Here is a 17,673-nt window from a genome sequence, read left to right on the forward strand (position 1 = left end):
GGACTGGATGAAGCGTCGTCTCACGCGGTCTGCACGTCCAGCACGAACGCTGGTCCAACTGAGGCGCCAGGTGGAAATGGCATGGCAAGCCGTTCCACAGGACTACATCCAGCATCTGTACGATCGTCTCCATGGGAGAATAGCAGCCTGCATTGCTGCGAAAGGTGGATATACACTGTACTAGTGCCGACATTGTGCATGCTCTGTTGCCTGTGTCTATGTGCCTGTGGTTCTGTCAGTGTGATCATGTGATGTATCTGACCCCAGGAATGTGTCAATAAAGTTTCCCCTTCCTGGGACAATGAATTCACGGTGTTCTTATTTCAATTTCCAGGAGTGTACGTCCGGGTAACGTCCTCGACGACATTCAATATTTCGAAAACTTAAACGAGAGATCTCCGCGCATGGTAACTGTTGCGAGCAACAATTTTTAGTAATGCTTAATTTCATTGAATCTGTTTCATTGGTTAACGACTGTCGCGTCGGATAATTTTGTCAAAGTTGTACAATACTTAAACGAGACAGCTGCTCGTAATCTTCAGGTGCTAACTGACGTGTTGCTTTTTTTTTATGTGGTAGGTTGCGGTAGTGTCAGTAGTGTCCAGCGATCTTACTGTCTTGGTGTAGGGGTAAAATTTTTCTATCTCACAATGACATCATTGGTATGACATGATTAAAGTGAAGGTGGGGCGGTGGGACTTGAAGTCTCGTACCACCCTCGGACGGTTGAAGTTCAAAACGTGTTGCTGCAGTGGTTCGCCATTATATGCGCTGGCTCGCTAGAAAGGCGCAGGCATCAGGGGTGGGGTTGTAGCGTCATCGTACACGAACCAAAGAAAACGGCGACTTCCAGTGCCCGCTGCCGGAGAAACGGGCCTCGGTCTTCCAATGCGCGACGCAGGAAATGTGCGGCGACAAATCGCTGGCAGAGTGTTGGCGTCCAGTTTAAGTGTCCGCGTTCCGATTCCCCGTCTGTGTTGGCTCAGATTAATTCACCTGCGGCCGATGATACCTTAGAGCTGCCAGTGCTGGTTCCTGCGCCTTGCTGAGTTGAAATCCGGTGTCTCTATTAACCAGGTCGTTACTTCTTCGTTTTTAGATTGCTTCTTTAATGCTTGAGTCCCACTTCGTGGTTGCAGACGAAAGGATATTTGTCTCTCTGTAGTTCATGCTGCGTCCCTTGTCAAGATGTAAGTAGGCTGTTTATGTTTTCTTATCGGCAACGTTACGTAGCGCTCGGTATGAAAATCACTGACTGTGCTGTGTGCAGTCTGTGGCTAGTTTGCATTGTTGTCTGCCATTCTAGTGTTGGGCAGCGGCAGCTGGATGTGAACAGCGCGTAGCATTGCGCAGTTGGAGGTGAGCCGCCAGCAGTGGTGGATGTGGGGAGAGAGATGGCGGAGTTTGGAAATTTGTAAGACTGGATGTCATGAACATGTATATTATGGTTTTTCAACACTATTAAGGTAAATACATTGTTAGTTCTCTATTAAAATCTTTCATTTGCTAACTATGCCTATCAGTAGTTAGTGCCTTCCGTATTTTGAATCTTTTATTTAGCTGGCAGTAGTGGCACTCGCTGTATTGCAGTAGTTCGAGTAACGAAGATTTTTGGTGAGGTAAGTGATTTGTGAAAGGTATAGGTTAATGTTAGTCAGGGCTATTCTTTTGTAGGGATTTTTGAAAGTCAGATTGCGTTGCGCTAAAAATATTGTGTGTCAGGTTAAGCACAGTCTCGTATACAATTCTTCAAAAGGGGACGTTTCAAAGACAGTACTCAACAACAGCAGACTTTTCTGGTTGACCCAGTCTGGTACGATGCCTACGTTCAGCGCATTTATCTTCAGCCGTGCGACACGCCTGGCCAACGTATGATTTCCCGCACTGGCACGGGAAATGTCCCTGGTCTCCTGAGATGTAGGTTGTCTTCAACTAGCCCGCATCTCGTGGTCGTGCGGTAGCGTTCTCGCTTCCCACGCCCGGGTTCCCGGGTTCGATTCCCGGCGTGGTCAGGGATTTTCTCTGCCTCGTGATGGCTGGGTGTTGTGTGCTGTCCTTAGGTTACTTAGGTTTAAGTAGTTCTAAGTTCTAGGGGACTGATGACCATCGCTGTTAAGTCCCATAGTGCTCAGAGCCATTTGAACCATTTTTTTGTCTTCAACTGAACCCAACATCGTTTATACTCGCGCTGGATCGTGCAGGTTGAAATGCGTTACGAATCTGTTTATCAGAGTATCCGTTTTGTATACAGAGAGCGAAAATGTCTAAGCTGTGCTGATAAGCTCCCTGCCTGTGAATAACTGCAGCCCTGTGAACGAGAGCTTGTGCTACACCCCTGCTTTGAGATGGGTGATGGCAGCTCGTAGCTTGTAGATATGGTCAGCATCAGTTGGTTTAGGGAACACACTGTGACCCAAGGAACTGCCTTCTTTTCTGCTGACCAAGACACCTAAGAAAGGGAGGTCTTCACTTTTCTCCACTTCCATGGTGAAAAGGAAGGAAGTTAAGGTGGTCAAGAAATGCAGGAAGCGTTGCTGCGCCAAGTGACCATATTACAAAGGTGTCTCCACATATCTCCAGAAACATTTAGGTTTTAACACAGCCGACTCAAACGCTTTTTCCCCGAAGTCTGCCATAAAAAAGTTAGTTACTAGGGGAGACAAAGTGCTACACATACCAATACCGTCAGTTTGCTCAAAACGTTGGTCATTAAATAAAAAGTAGGACTTGGTAAGCATATGTTTGAAAAGATGTAAGATGTCTTACTTCAACGTAATTCCTATAAGCGGTAGTGAATTCACCAGAGGTACTCGTGTGAACAAAGAGACCACATCGAAACTGCCTAATACGTCAGCTTGTTCTAGACGCAAAGTCTTCAGTCGCTGTATAAAATTTTCTGAGTTTCGAATGTGATGTTCACATTTTCCTACCAAAGGGTTCAGAAGAGAAGCCAAATGTTTTGCTAGGTTTAGTTGGGGTTCTTACAATGCTCACACTGGGACGAAGCGGAATTACGTATAAGTAACGACCTGATTAATAGACCCGGGATTTCAGCTTAGCAAGGCGTGGGAACCAGCACTGGCGGCACTAAGGCATCGTTGGCCGCAGACGAATGAATCTAACACAGACAGGGACTCGGATTCAGGATACTTAAACTGGGCGCCAACACTTTGCCTAGGGGCGCGCTGGGCCGCGATTTGCTGCCGCGGTTTTCCCGCGTCGCGCATGGGAAGACCGTGGCCCGTTTCTCAGGCAGGGGGCATTGGATGTCGCCGTGCTCTATAATTCGTCTACTATGACATTATAGCCCCACCGCTTGGCAGCTGTGCTTTTCTAGCATGCCAGCGCATATACTGGCGAGCCACTGCAGCAACACATCAATAGGAACCTGAAGATGACGAGCACCTATCTCGGTTAAATGTTGTCCAGCTTTCACAACACTATCCGATGCGACGCCCGTGAACCAATGAAGCAGTTATTACGTCGGGTAAGTCTGGAGCAGAATTTTAATAAATCTATCTACAAAATCATAAACTTGACGAAATCAGCAAAAAAAAAATATATATATATATATACCAGACGTTGATTTTCCTAATTTTTTTATTTTTTTGGGTGGGTTGGTGAGCAGCTTTGACAAATCTACCAACGGCGCAGATCTTGTTTTTCATCTGCCTCGTTTTCATTTGACTGCCCCTTACACTTACTTTCCGTATGTGAAAATTTTTCTGTCCTGTTAGAAGTTTTCTGTTGCTATTCTTCATTCTAATCATTACCATATCTTGTTCCAAACTACACTGTTCAATGCCATGCTACATTAGGCGTTCAGCAAAGCAATAATGGTTATTTTCATACTTTCAGCTTCTTGTATGTTTGTTGTACATAATTTACTGAAATTTCTGCCTGATGACCGCAGGTACACTGATCTGCAACCTTGACATTATAGCTGGTATTTCTATTGACGCGTGTAAATGGGACTGGAGTGTATTTCTTGCACTGAATGCTATGTATATTTTAGCCACTAAATCAATAACAAACGGAGAGGCAAACTATAACCAGCCGAAATAGTAACTTCCCCACACCACTGACGTTTCCATCCATATGAAAAGTCCCCGCCCTCCCCCCCCCCCCTCCCCCTCACATACACTCATACATCCCGCACAACACACAGTACACACGCACCTACATAACAAACGAGTATCAAACAGGATGCAGGCACCAAAACACAAGCAAATGACGATTGTAAAACTCGGTGACAGGTGGCAATAGTGTAAACACTCAATACACACAACCAAGATACTTTTACGATAATGATAGGAGCTGAAGAAATGACTTAAAATTTGTATCACAGGCAGGACTTGAAGCCAGGTCTCCTTGCTTATAAGGCAATTGTGCTAGCCATTGCACCCCCGCAGCAGCATAGCTAACACCCCTGCAAGGAGTACCCTAGTCCAGTACCCTCCCAAACACAATCTCCAGCTTACTTTCATTTTTTCCCATTTTTCTTTCCTTTTTTGAAAACCGTACAATGAAAATCAAATGTTTAAGTGAAATATGTTCACAAATACCGAAAGTCGGACATCGTAGTGTACGCAGGACAATGAAGTAAAATTTCAAGGTCGCTTATGAAACACTAAGATCTCAAACGATGGTAAGAGGACTAAAACAGTAGCTTATGCTCCGAAAAGTTGTTCCCTTCCTAGCAATATGAGAATAATAATTTTTTAATATACACTACCATCACGTTTCCGACTTTGATAAACGTCGGATTGTAGCCTATCGCGATTGCGGATTATCGTATCACGACATTGCTGCCCGCGTTGGTCGAGATCCAATGACTGTTAGCAGAATATGGAATCGGTGGGTTCAGGAGGGTAATACGGAACGCCGTGCTGGATCTCAACGGCCTCGTATCACTAGCAGTCGAGATGACAGGCATCTTATCCGCATGGCTGTAACGGATAGTGCAGTCTCGTCTCGATCCCTGAGTCAACAGATGGGGACGTTTGCAAGACAACAAATATCTTCACGAACAGTTCGACGACTTTTGCAGCAGCATGGACTATCAGCTCGGAGATCATGGCTGCGGTTACCCTTGACACTGCATCACAGACAGGAGCGCCTGCGATGGCGTACTGAACGACGAACCTGGGTGCACGAATGGCAAAACGTCATTTTGTCGGATGAATCCAGGTTCTGTTTGCAGCATCATGATGGTCGCATCCGTGTTTGGCGACATCGCGGTGAACGCACATTGGAAGCGTGTACTCGTCATCGTCATACTGTCGTATCACCCGGCGTGATGGTATGGGGTGCCATTGGTTACACGTCTGGATCATCTCTTGTTCGCATTGACGGTACTTTGAACAGTGGACGTTACACTTCAGATGTGTTACGACCCTTGGCTCTACCCTTCATTCGATCCCTGCGAAACCCTACATTTCAGCAGGATAATGCACGACCGCATGTTGCAGGTCCTGTACGGTATTTTCTGGACACAGAAAATGTTCGACTGCCGCCCTGGCCAGCACATTCTCCAGCTCTCTCATCAATTGAAAACGTCTGGTCAATAGTGGCCGAGCAACTGGCTCGTCACAATAGGCCAGTCACTACTCTTGATGAACTGCGGTATCGTGTTGAAGCTGCATGGGCAGCTGTACCTGTACACGCCATCCAAGCTCTGTTTGACTCAAGCCTAGGCGTATCAAGGCCGTTATTACTGCCAGAGGTGGTTGTTCTGGGTACTGTTTTCTCAGGTTCTATGCACCCAAATTGCGTGAAAATGTAATCACATGTCAGTTCTAGTATAATATAGTTGTCCAATGAATACCCGTTTCTCATCTGCATTTCGTCTTGGTGTAGCAATTTTAATGGCCAGTAGTGTAGTAACATATCTGGAAACATTATACGACATATTTATTATAAGCATACAATAAACATACATTACAAGCCACAGTGAATGCTTGATAAGTGGAAGAAAATGAAACACCCACGATATAAAACTAAACAGCTTTATGTTTAGTTGAATGTGTTACGATTCAGCGATAATAGATGTTTTACTTATTATTTTCATGCTAAATAGGTTTTTGTAAGTTTTTGTCCTATAGGCAGTTTCAAATTACATGAGCTACATTTATGTGCTTACATTATTACTGTTTTTTTTCTACTCCTAAACTGTTCAACCGCTGTCCTATCACTTTTCCTTCGTGGGAAGCTTACACGTTTCGATGAGATACCTGTACACGTTTTCATTTGATACATTTTTAACCCAGTGTTTCCAAAGACTTCTCTAGCCTCTCACAGTCAGTTGTCTGATTCTACAGATCTGTTGTTACAACCTTTACAACATTGTTATGCTAGCCATCTATCGCACATTAAATAAAAGTGCCCTCGCACTTTAAGCTTTCGGTTCCTTATCAGTTCCATCCGGCGTTCATTATACCAATACTTCTTCGTACACTTAATCGATACTAGCAAAGTTTGATCTTCGGATCTAGTGCTGTTTCGAGAAAATTTTTCCACCCAAGTGACTTACCATTTAGCGACCCCCCGCCCCTCATCTCCCTTTTTCCCTCGTACACATTCTCCCGCGTCAGTTTTCGCTTTTACGAGGTGCATTCAAGTTCTAAGGCCTCCGATTTTTTTTCTCCGGACTGGAAAGAGATAGAAACATGCGCATTGTTTTAAAATGAGGCTGCGTTCATTGTCAATACGTCCCAGAGATGGCAGCACCGTACGGCAGATGGAATTTTACCGCCAGTGGCGACGTTTTCCTTACTTGAACAGCGTGCAATCATTCGTTTTCTGAATTTGCGTGGTGTGAAACCAATTGAAATTCATCAACAGTTGAAGGAGACATGTGGTGATGGAGTTATGGATGTGTCGAAAGTGCGTTCATGGGTGCGACAGTTTAATGAAGGCAGAACATCATGTGACAACAAACCGAAACAAGCACAAGCCGGTATGACGACATGATCGAGAAAGTGGAGAGAATTGTTTTGGGGGATCGCTGAATGACTGTTGAACAGATCGCCTCCAGAGTTGGCATTTCTGTGGGTTCTGTGCACACAATCCTGCATGACGACCTGAAAATGCGAAAAGTGTCATCCAGGTGGGTGCCACAAATGCTGACGGACGACCACATGGTTGCCCGTGTGGCATGTTGCCAAGCAATGTTGACGCGCAACGACAGCATGAATGGGACTTTCTTTTTGTCGGTTGCGACAATGGATGAGACGTGGATGCCATCTTTCAATCCAGAAACAAAGCGCCAGTCAGATCAATGGAAGCACACAGATTCACCGCCACCAAAAAAATTTTGGGTAACCGCCAGTGCTGAAAAAATGATGGTGTCCATGTTCTGGGACAGCGAAGGCATAATCCTTACCCATTGCGTTCCAAAGGGCACTACGGTAACAGGTGCATCCTACGAAAATGTTTTGAAGAACAAATTCCTTCCTGCACTGCAACAAAAACGTCCGGGAAGGGCTGCGCGTCTGCTGTTTCACCAAGACAACGCACCTGCACATCGGGCTAACGTTACGTAACAGTTTCTTCGTGATAACAACTTTGAAGTGATTCCTCATGCTCCCTACTCACCTGACCTGGCTCCTAGTGACTTTTGGCTTTTTCCAACAATGAAAGACACTCTCCGTGGCCGCACATCCACCAGCCGTGCTGCTATTGCCTCAGCGATTTTCCAGTGGTCAAAACAAACTCCTAAAGAAGCCTTCGCCGCTGCCATGGAATCATGGCGTCAGCGTTGTGAAAAATGTGTACGTCTGCAGGGCGATTACGTCGAGAAGTAACGCCAGTTTCATCGATTTCGGGTGAGTAGTTAATTAGAAAAAAAAAAACGGAGGCCTTAGAACTTGAATGCAACTCGTAACTGTGACGTACGCCGTATACAGATCTTGCCACGTGTATAGAAATCGCACAGCTGGCACTCCCTCAGCTTGGCACACCCAGCGGTGGCTTACGTCGCTTGAGCCTTAAACTGGCTCTGTTTGCACCTGTTATCATAGGATGTACTCGTATTTTCTGCACATCTCCTTACCATAGGTGAGGTAACGATTCTACATTTTCTGAGAGGAGGCAGATGTATCATCTGAAAGAGAAACCGACAACATTCTGCTGTCGATTACTTGCAATTCTACCGGTCCTTTAGTTAGGTGGTGTGGCGGGGCACTGATGTTTGTCACGAATTTTAATTTAAAATCTCTGGACTCCAGCTTTTACCGTTTGTTTTTTTAACCACTTTATCTGTTCTGCTGTTGCTTGTTTCTTTCTGGGTAGAACTTCACATCATCAGTGAAAACTTGACAGTAGACAATGACACCACTGTGTCGTCTACAGTGTCGATTTGATTCAGTATCTGCCTCTTGAAATGACAAAGAAACGTTATGCACCAAAGCTTCTTTCATTCATAATCCAATATTTTTGTGACTCTGCTGGCTGGGAGTAGTTTCGAACGTCGACAAAGAGAGAAGAATTCTCGTCAGAGGTACAGTTCGAACTGCATTTGATAGCAACAGCTGTGCTGTGACTTTAGCCGTTTTATATCTCCATTTTGATGTGAAGCCCTTCGATAAACGGACGTCGGTAGCCTTATCTTTCCTTTTTGTTACGGCTGCGGGCCGCGTAAGCGACTATCTACCGCGCTGATATCCCCTGGAAATGGCAAGGAATTCTCATAAAGCAGCCATTCAGCAGGCGTCGAGTGACAGCGTAATGCCTCCGTCTGGTCTTATCACGAGTCAGTCACCCTATACTGGCAGTCGAGAGCGAACCAACACTGATGTTTTCGCCTCCCCATACAGACATATCGTCGTCGACATTATCGACTTATCATTCAGAAGGTTGTTTATCGCTGTCTGAATGAGACTAAATATGATCTTCAGACAGAATAGATGACCTTCTTAGTTGACCCCACGCATTCATTAACATGTTCTTCCATGTTTTGCAAAAGCGCAAATTTTAAATTTCTTTCCGTGCAAAAATGGCTCTGAGTACTATGGGACTTAACTTCTGAAGTCATCAGTCCCCTAGAACTACTTAAACCTAACTAACATAAGGACGTCACACACATCCATGCCCGAGGCAGGATTCGAACCTGCGACCGTAGCAGACACGCGGTTCCAGACTGTAGCGCGTAGAGCCTCTCGGCCACACCGGCCGGCTTTCTTTTCGTTCTCTAAAGGATGGTGCATCGAATGAATTGTTACCTGTCCTGTGTTAGCTGTTACCAGTCCACTAGCTGGGGCACCTGGCTTCGCTCCGGGAGTTGATATGAGACTGTGTGGTAGTTGGAATAAAACGATCAACTTTAAAGTATGAGAGATAGAAAAATATTATTGAAATACGTTCTTACTATTTACAATACTTGTTAAAGTATAAAAGGTAAAATTTTTTATTGCATACATGTTCAAGTATTTACAATACTTGTTTATAAACAACATTTTTCACTTTTTCGGAGTATATATGTACAAATTTTTCGAAGAGCAAGCTACAAATAGTTCACGATGAGAGAACCAGGGGTCATTAAGGTTAATACCGCAATGTTTTAAAGTTTGTCCTTACGTTTTATTAATTGTATAGCTGTTTGATAATTTGACTGGAAATGGCAGTCTTTGAAACTGGAATTGCAGTTAAGTAGAGATCGGTGGTATTCTGGGAGTAAATAGTGTGTGTCCTTTGTACTTCCGCGCCATATTCGATAGCTGTTTCACGATGATCCGTGCTCCATTACATAGTTTTCGTGAGTTTAGATTTCTGTGCAGTATGCTCGGAGATCCAGTTTTAAGTCGAAGGCAGAGTAATGGTATTCCTGGTACTTGCAAAGAGTTTAGAAATTCTCTATATGGAAGTTCATATTTTCTTCGTTTACCGTCGTGTCGATCGATTTGTACACTCTTTCTTCATCGGGAATTTTCTTTTGAATATTGAAGTTGATATCGTCGACAATATTACTTTTAGTAGCCAAAATTCCCCTCTCAAATAGTCAGTCTGGATTGATATAGTTGTGAACAATGTTTGGTCGATGAGTCCATTTTCAGCAGTGGCTACATTGCAGAAATCACTGTTGAATTTAATGAGGGCGGTCGTCTGGTCAGTAGGATATGTGCCTTCACCTGTTTGTAAAAGTTGTTGAGCAAACCGTGCTCAACTCTCATATTTTTTGTTAGTCTCAATGTTTGTAAGTGTGGCCAGAGATGTGATATTTCTAAGCATGCCTTGATCTCGTCTTCTGGTGTTGACTTGGGGATAGCTGGAATTATTTGTCGAAAATCTCCTGAGAGTATCCTCTCATCACTTCAGAGTTTCCTCGTAAGTCTGGTAATCTTCTGGCCGTGGCAACAAGTGATTTTTTATGTGTCACTGTTCATTCGTCCCAGAGGATAATTTTAGCTTACTTTAGAAGTTCACCCCGTCCGTATGCTTTTGAAATTTTACATACCTGGAATTGTTCTTCGGATATATTCAACGGTAGTTGTAGGGTGGAATGGGCAGTTCGTCCTGCTTCCATAAGAATGGTTGTATGCCGGATGATGTCATTCCAAGTGCGATGTGTTGTTTAGCATGTATTTCCGTCAACAACAGATTTACTAGAAGCGTTTTCCCGGGACCACCTAGAGCAACCAAGTAAATAATTCCGCCAGTGTTTTTGTCGATCCAGTCCATGATAATATTGTAAATTTCCTTTTATTGTCATTGAGCAGTGGTTTATTGTGAGCTATGTACTGAAGTAGTTCGTTGATGTCGTAGCTTTTTTTCCTTTGTAATTTCGAAGTTTAGGACACTGCTAGCATCTTTTCGTGGTGATTGCATCCCAAATTGTTCTAAGATCTGGTTGTTTATTGTTAAACATTTATCTTCTAAGCGAATGAATGTTTTCATTAAAGATGTCGTCGTTTAACTTGATGGTCACTTCAGGATGAGCTTGTCGGATTTGGTACAGTGTGTCATCACTCATACTGTCTTTGAAGGAATACATAGCTGTTTTGGGTTCGATGGGTTACGTATTGGTAGAATTACGGTGAATAAGTATCTCGTTTATTCAGCTGGGGCTGTGAGTGAGGCTTCTTGCAGTGTTAATTCCCAGTGCTTGTCGTCTTCCAGTAGATCTAAGGGTTGGCACGCTTCTCTGTACGTCTGGCGCAGGTAAACGTCAACAGTCTCGAGATCTGTGAAATTTGTTGGTCCCCAAATTTCGTGTAGCAGCATCCGGAGATATAAATATTCGGATGTACGGTGTCTAATCGGCCTAGTGCACCAGTTTTAATGATTCCTGGATTATCTTCTTCTGGAAATCCTTGTTTTCGTCGCTGAAAGAAATTTCTTGTTGTGTAACACATAGGAACGTAGGGACGTCGACATTTAGTATTGTTTTCGCTAATGAGTCCGTATGGCACAGATGGTAAACAACTGTTAATGTTGTGTTCTGAGGTGGTTCGCTTGCATTTTTCTAGGAGTGTCTTTTGTGGAGTAAACTCTCTGTCCATTCTCCAACTGTACTGCTAGATGTCGCACAGATGGTTCACGTTCGTGTATGGGAAATCCGAAAATCCGCCACGCTGCTTCGTTACTGTTGACGTATCTCCCCATTTGCTGCACGAAGATCTCGTCGTTTCTGTTTTCTTATTCGCTTTCTTTGGCTATTTGAAGTACTCCCAAGTCACTGCCTTTGTTCACATACTTACAGACATATTTGACGGATTTCATTGAACTACAGTATCCTACTTTTATGTGTGCCTGGGACATTTTGGAAAGTAAACAGTTTCTGATGTTGCTGAGCAACAGTCATACAGTATTTTTTAAAGGAACACACCACCATTTGGCAGTTTTATAGTTTATTTAAGTACAACCCAGGTTTCGACCTTTTATGCTATTTTCAAGAATTTGATTTTATGTCTTTAACATATATTGCAGTACACTTGACATGTTGTCAAAGTTAGCCAATACTTTTCTTAATATATGGCCGACTTTGAGCTTGTTAACCGTGTTGCGGCAACGTATGTTAAAGACATAAAATCAAAACTTGAAAATAGCATGAAAGGCAGAAACATGGGTTGTACTTAAATAAACAATAAAACAGTCAAATGGCGGTTTGCTCCTCTAAAAATTTGTTTGGAAAGTAGTGTGTTATATGGCACTACCCATTGGTTACTTATTTCCAGTTCGTCGTTGCCTTCCCTCTCTAATGACCTCGTTGTCGACGGGACGTTAAACAATAATCTCCTCCTCCTCCCTCATCGTCGTTTCCTCGTATTCATATTTTTGCCTGTGAAACCACCGTTTTTGGGTGATCGTCTTCTGTATTTGGTATAGCCATCAACTCCAGTCTGTGAGTCGTGAAAGTATGGTTTTGGGTATTTTTTTGTGTATTTCCCATCACACATACACGGAGAATTGGGGTTCAATGGCCCACACGCTTCGTGAATCACGTTTTCCACTACTACGTCGTACAGTTCCGGATCCTCTTGTGTATGGGGAAATTCAGCTTGGATGATTTTGTCGATATGCGTGGGATGAATTTTGTCGTGTAGCCATATGAGATTGAGTGAGTGACGCAGTCGTCTTTTTTGCCATTCGACTGTGTACATCCAGCATACAATGCTTCCAAAGATGTGGTGTTTTGTGATTACTTCAATAAACCTCACTTGCTTTTGTCAGAAAACTCGGGCCATTATGTCGAATCGATGCACGGCCACAACGAGCTGCTTGTGAATGTTATGGAGAGGCAGGTCGTCCATGTTTTCTTACGTGGGTCATAGCATCTTCCGTGTATTTTTCCACGTGTCTCGGACTTCCTATGTATGATGAGGTTAAGATTGCCATTGTTCCAATGTTGTCAATGTTTTCGTCATTTATTATTGCATCTACAAGGTGGACATATTCTTGGTAGTTTCTTCTGATTCAATCTTATGTAAAGCAATCGTTCCGCTTCTATTTTTGCTTAGATATCTACCAGCGTAGTGTTGAGATTATGATTGTATGTTTCTTTGTCTCTGATCATTAGGCGGTAAGCATAGAGATTCTTGGAAGTGACTGTTTTTGGTTGCATTTGTTTCACATTAAAATAATACTTGTCCTCTCTGTGCGTAAATATTAACGGATATTGGAGGGCATCATATGACCCGTGTGCTCTGCAATGCATTGTAGTCCTCTTCTTCGTTGTACAATTATGTTCCGGCTTGTGTTTCATTGTCCACAACTATGATGGAAACTTCGTCTATCTGGGGTGCATTAAATCGACGTTCGTATTCTCCGTGTTATCTTTTGTCGGCTCGAATTATATCTTTACAGTCACCAGAAATCATTCGGTCAAGTGCAGTTTTGAATATGTGAATCATTTGATTGTATTCGTGTTCAGATCTTCTCTACATTACGGACTATTTCTCGTCTCAATCCACTGATATTTGTGCATCGCTGGTGAATTCCTGATTCTTCATTTCTATTGGAATATACTTGCAGAAAATTATGGTCTTCGTTGGGCAGTGGTAGTAATGATCCCATGTTGTAATAGATTTGTCCTTGGATGGAAAGAAATATAACCGATTTCATCTCTGTTAGTGTTGATCGAAATGACACCGGAAGACGTCATTTGGAACAGGTGTTGTACGCTTTTATATTTTGAAGGAAGTGTTTTGAGTCTGGAGTTTTCTCGATCATGTAATGTAACAATTCCTCCGGTGATACATCCAGTGGTGGTAATCCAATTTTTCCATTCATGCAACAGAAACCTGGTGTTCCTCTACTGAATTTTTTCGCGTTCCAATACTGGCAGCTGTTATCCACTTTTCCGATTACGATCTGTTTGTGTTTGCTATACTCTTTCGTCGGATCGTAGTGGAATGCTTCGTTTGTCCTCGTTCGCGCTTCTTGAAGGGTAATATTTTCATGGCTGGCTTGAGTTCGCACTCTTTTAGTATAAGATTGTGTGGAAATTCCTTATTCTTCAATCCGTTCACTTAGTTGTTTTTCGGTTTCTCCGCTTCTCACGGTGCTCATTCTCGTTCGTTGTGAACTTAAACTTGCTTCTAGGTCTTCGTCTGTTTCGTTTTTTTATTGTTCTTTTTGTTTTCGCCGGTTTTCTTCAGAACTGGCAACATCTCTTCCTCTTTTACGTTTGGGCGTTGTCTAAAACATAAATCAACTTTTAATTAACAAATACACTAGCACATTTTACACACTTTTCGCACTTTATTTTCGATTTGTATTCAGTCACTGCATCACCCTGACTACGCACACTTCACTGCACTACTTTCTCGGTTCCTCCCTTCGTCACTGACAACAAACTGACGATAGAACCCACGACGGGTCTTGCTTTATATACCCCTACCAATAGGTAGCCGCACCAGTGGCGGATTGCAGAACATACCAAAAAGGCTTCGAATTATCCACAATGTTCCAGAGCATTCCACAACATTCTGTTCTTAAAAGGTTTCTTCATGTCCATAAATTCTGTAAGAGTAGCTTTGCCTTTCTTCAACCTATGTACTTGTAATGTCAGTATAGCCACGTGTGTTCCTACATTTCTCCGACACTCAAACTGATCTTCTAATATCGCAAAGCAGAAAAGAGCTGGCTGCAACAGAAACACGCCATCAGCAAATATTAGACGAATTACAAGCTCTGTTGAGCGCAAAGTAAGACTCCTTACTGTTCATTCCAGAATTTCCTTCAGCGAGAACTTGTATGTGCAGCAGTTGCATTTTCATATACACTCCTGGAAATGGAAAAAAGAACACATTGACACCGGTGTGTCAGACCCACCATACTTGCTCCGGACACTGCGAGAGGGCTGTACAAGCAATGATCACACGCACGGCACAGCGGACACACCAGGAACCGCGGTGTTGGCCGTCGAATGGCGCTAGCTGCGCAGCATTTGTGCACCGCCGCCGTCAGTGTCAGCCAGTTTGCCGTGGCATACGGAGCTCCATCGCAGTCTTTAACACTGGTAGCATGCCGCGACAGCGTGGACGTGAACCGTATGTGCAGTTGACGGACTTTGAGCGAGGGCGTATAGTGGGCATGCGGGAGGCCGGGTGGACGTACCGCCGAATTGCTCAACACGTGGGGCGTGAGGTCTCCACAGTACATCGGTGTTGTCGCCAGTGGTCGGCGGAAGGTGCACGTGCCCGTCGACCTGGGACCGGACCGCAGCGACGCACGGATGCACGCCAAGACCGTAGGATCCTACGGGGATCGCACCGCCACTTCCCAGCAAATTAGGGACACTGTTGCTCCTGGGGTATCGGCGAGGACCATTCGCAACCGTCTCGATGAAGCAGGGCTACGGTCCCGCACACCGTTAGGCCGTCTTCCGCTCACGCCCCAACATCGTGCAGCCCGCCTCCAGTGGTGTCGCGACAGGCGTGAATGGAGGGACGAATGGAGACGTGTTGTCTTCAGCGATGAGAGTCGCTTCTGCCTTGGTGCCAATGATGGTCGTATGCGTGTTTGGCGCCGTGCAGGTGAGCGCCACAATCAGGACTGCATACGACCGAGGCACACAGGGCCAACACCCGGCATCATGGTGTGGGGAGCGATCTCCTACACTGGCCGTACACCACTGGTGATCGTCGAGGGGACACTGAATAGTGCACGGTACATCCAAACCGTCATCGAACCCATCGTTCTACCATTCCTAGACCGGCAAGGGAACTTGCTGTTCCAACAGGACAATGCACGTCCGCATGTATCCCGTGCCACCCAACGTGCTCTAGAAGGTGTAAGTCAACTACCCTGGCCAGCAAGATCTCCGGATCTGTCCCCCATTGAGCATGTTTGGGACTGGATGAAGCGTCGTCTCACGCGGTCTGCACGTCCAGCACGAACGCTGGTCCAGCTGAGGCGCCAGGTGGAAATGGCATGGCAAGCCGTTCCACAGGACTACATCCAGCATCTCTACGATCGTCTCCATGGGAGAATAGCAGCCTGCATTGCTGCGAAAGGTGGATATACACTGTACTAGTGCCGACATTGTGCATGCTCTGTTGCCTGTGTCTATGTGCCTGTGGTTCTGTCAGTGTGATCATGTGATGTATCTGACCCCAGGAATGTGTCAATAAAGTTTCCCCTTCCTGGGACAATGAATTCACGGTGTTCTTATTTCAATTTCCAGGAGAGTATTACAACAACACTACGAAGCTTTCGATATAAGAGATCCCCCTATGCAGTGTGAATTTATTTGCCATGGGCACCCCGAAAAGTAGTGCAGTTACAGAAAGAAAATCCACGTAGCAATAGTTAGATTGGTATTCAAGTAGCGTTGGAAGAAACGCGACAGATCATACCAAGAATGGTTTACCAAACTTTGAAGCCTACGTATTCGTAAATTTCAAAGCGAAAAGTCCAGGGGCAGTAATACTGTTTGGTATCCCTAATACGAGACGTTTCGATTACATTAGGTCCTGGCAAAGAGGTCAGATCGCAAGTGCTAAGGCATCTGGATACTTCACTAGCGAACTTGTTAAGGACAGCTCGTACTTTGAATGCACAGAGTTCACAGCGGAGTATCTCACGTGGGAACAGGAAGCGTCCGCTTTACAATTAATGCCATTCTGGGAGGGTAAACAGGCACCGTCTGCGGACACTGCAAATAGCGATTAGTTTCGTCATACTACGAGGCTGGTCTGATCAAGGAACTTCCGTCACGTGCAGCAACCAACACAACGTTTACGGCCCAGCAGCATTCTGTAAGAACCAGGTCATCTGATTCTTTGGCTCAGCATCTGTCTCTTCACAAGGAAAAGTGGCAAGATTCCTCTCTAGTGCCCAGTGTTACGTCAAAAATCCACAATTACATCTTGAGCTTGAAGTTCACTCTTGTGTCCGGGTTTGTCTGCAAACAAATTTTGGCCTCGCGGTGTAGCCGCGCTGTCTTGGGCGTCTTGACACGGTCCGCGCGGCGTCATGGGTTTCTGGTTCGAACTTTGCCACTACTTAAATTTTGAATAGCAATCAGCAGCAATGGCGTCAGAAGAATTCCGGCATAAGAAGTTACCCCGTTCTGCCAATTAAAAAAAGACTAGGAACTTAACTCCGTCCGAACAGGCCATGAAGGCCCAACGGCCTTGTCAAAGAGGGCGGATGAGCGGACAGAGGTTCAGGGCATTCTCTTTCCACTGGGATGGGAAACTGCCTGTAGAAGGCTGAAGGGTCAGCAATGATCAACGGCGTGGGAATGCAGAAGTATTAAAGATACATGGCGTGCATCCACAGGACATGTGGCCTGCAATTGAAGAAAGTGTGTCATAATGGTCTCTGCACTGGCGAAAATTTCTGACTAGTCTTCCATTCTGATTTCTGCCAAGGAAGAGATGACCATGAGAAAAAGATTTAATAACCGATGAATGGGTATCGTTCTACTAATCGGGGCATGGAATGTCAGAAGTTTTAACTGACAGGGAAGCTAGAAAATCTGAAAAGGGAAATGCTAAGGCTTAATCTGGATATACCGGGGGTCAGCAAAATGAAATGGAAAGAAGACGAGGAGTTCTTGTTAGACGAATACAGAGTAATAGAAACAGCAGCAGAAAATGATAAAACGGGAGTAGCATTCGTTACAATAGAAAGGTAGAGCAGAGAGTGACTAACTGTGAACATTTCAGTGAGAGGGTTGTTATCATCAAAACTGACAGCAAACTAACACCGACAACAATAGTTCAG

The sequence above is a fragment of the Schistocerca cancellata genome, chromosome 6 (genome assembly GCF_023864275.1).
Source record: "Schistocerca cancellata isolate TAMUIC-IGC-003103 chromosome 6, iqSchCanc2.1, whole genome shotgun sequence".
Taxonomy (NCBI): Eukaryota; Metazoa; Arthropoda; class Insecta; order Orthoptera; family Acrididae; genus Schistocerca; species Schistocerca cancellata.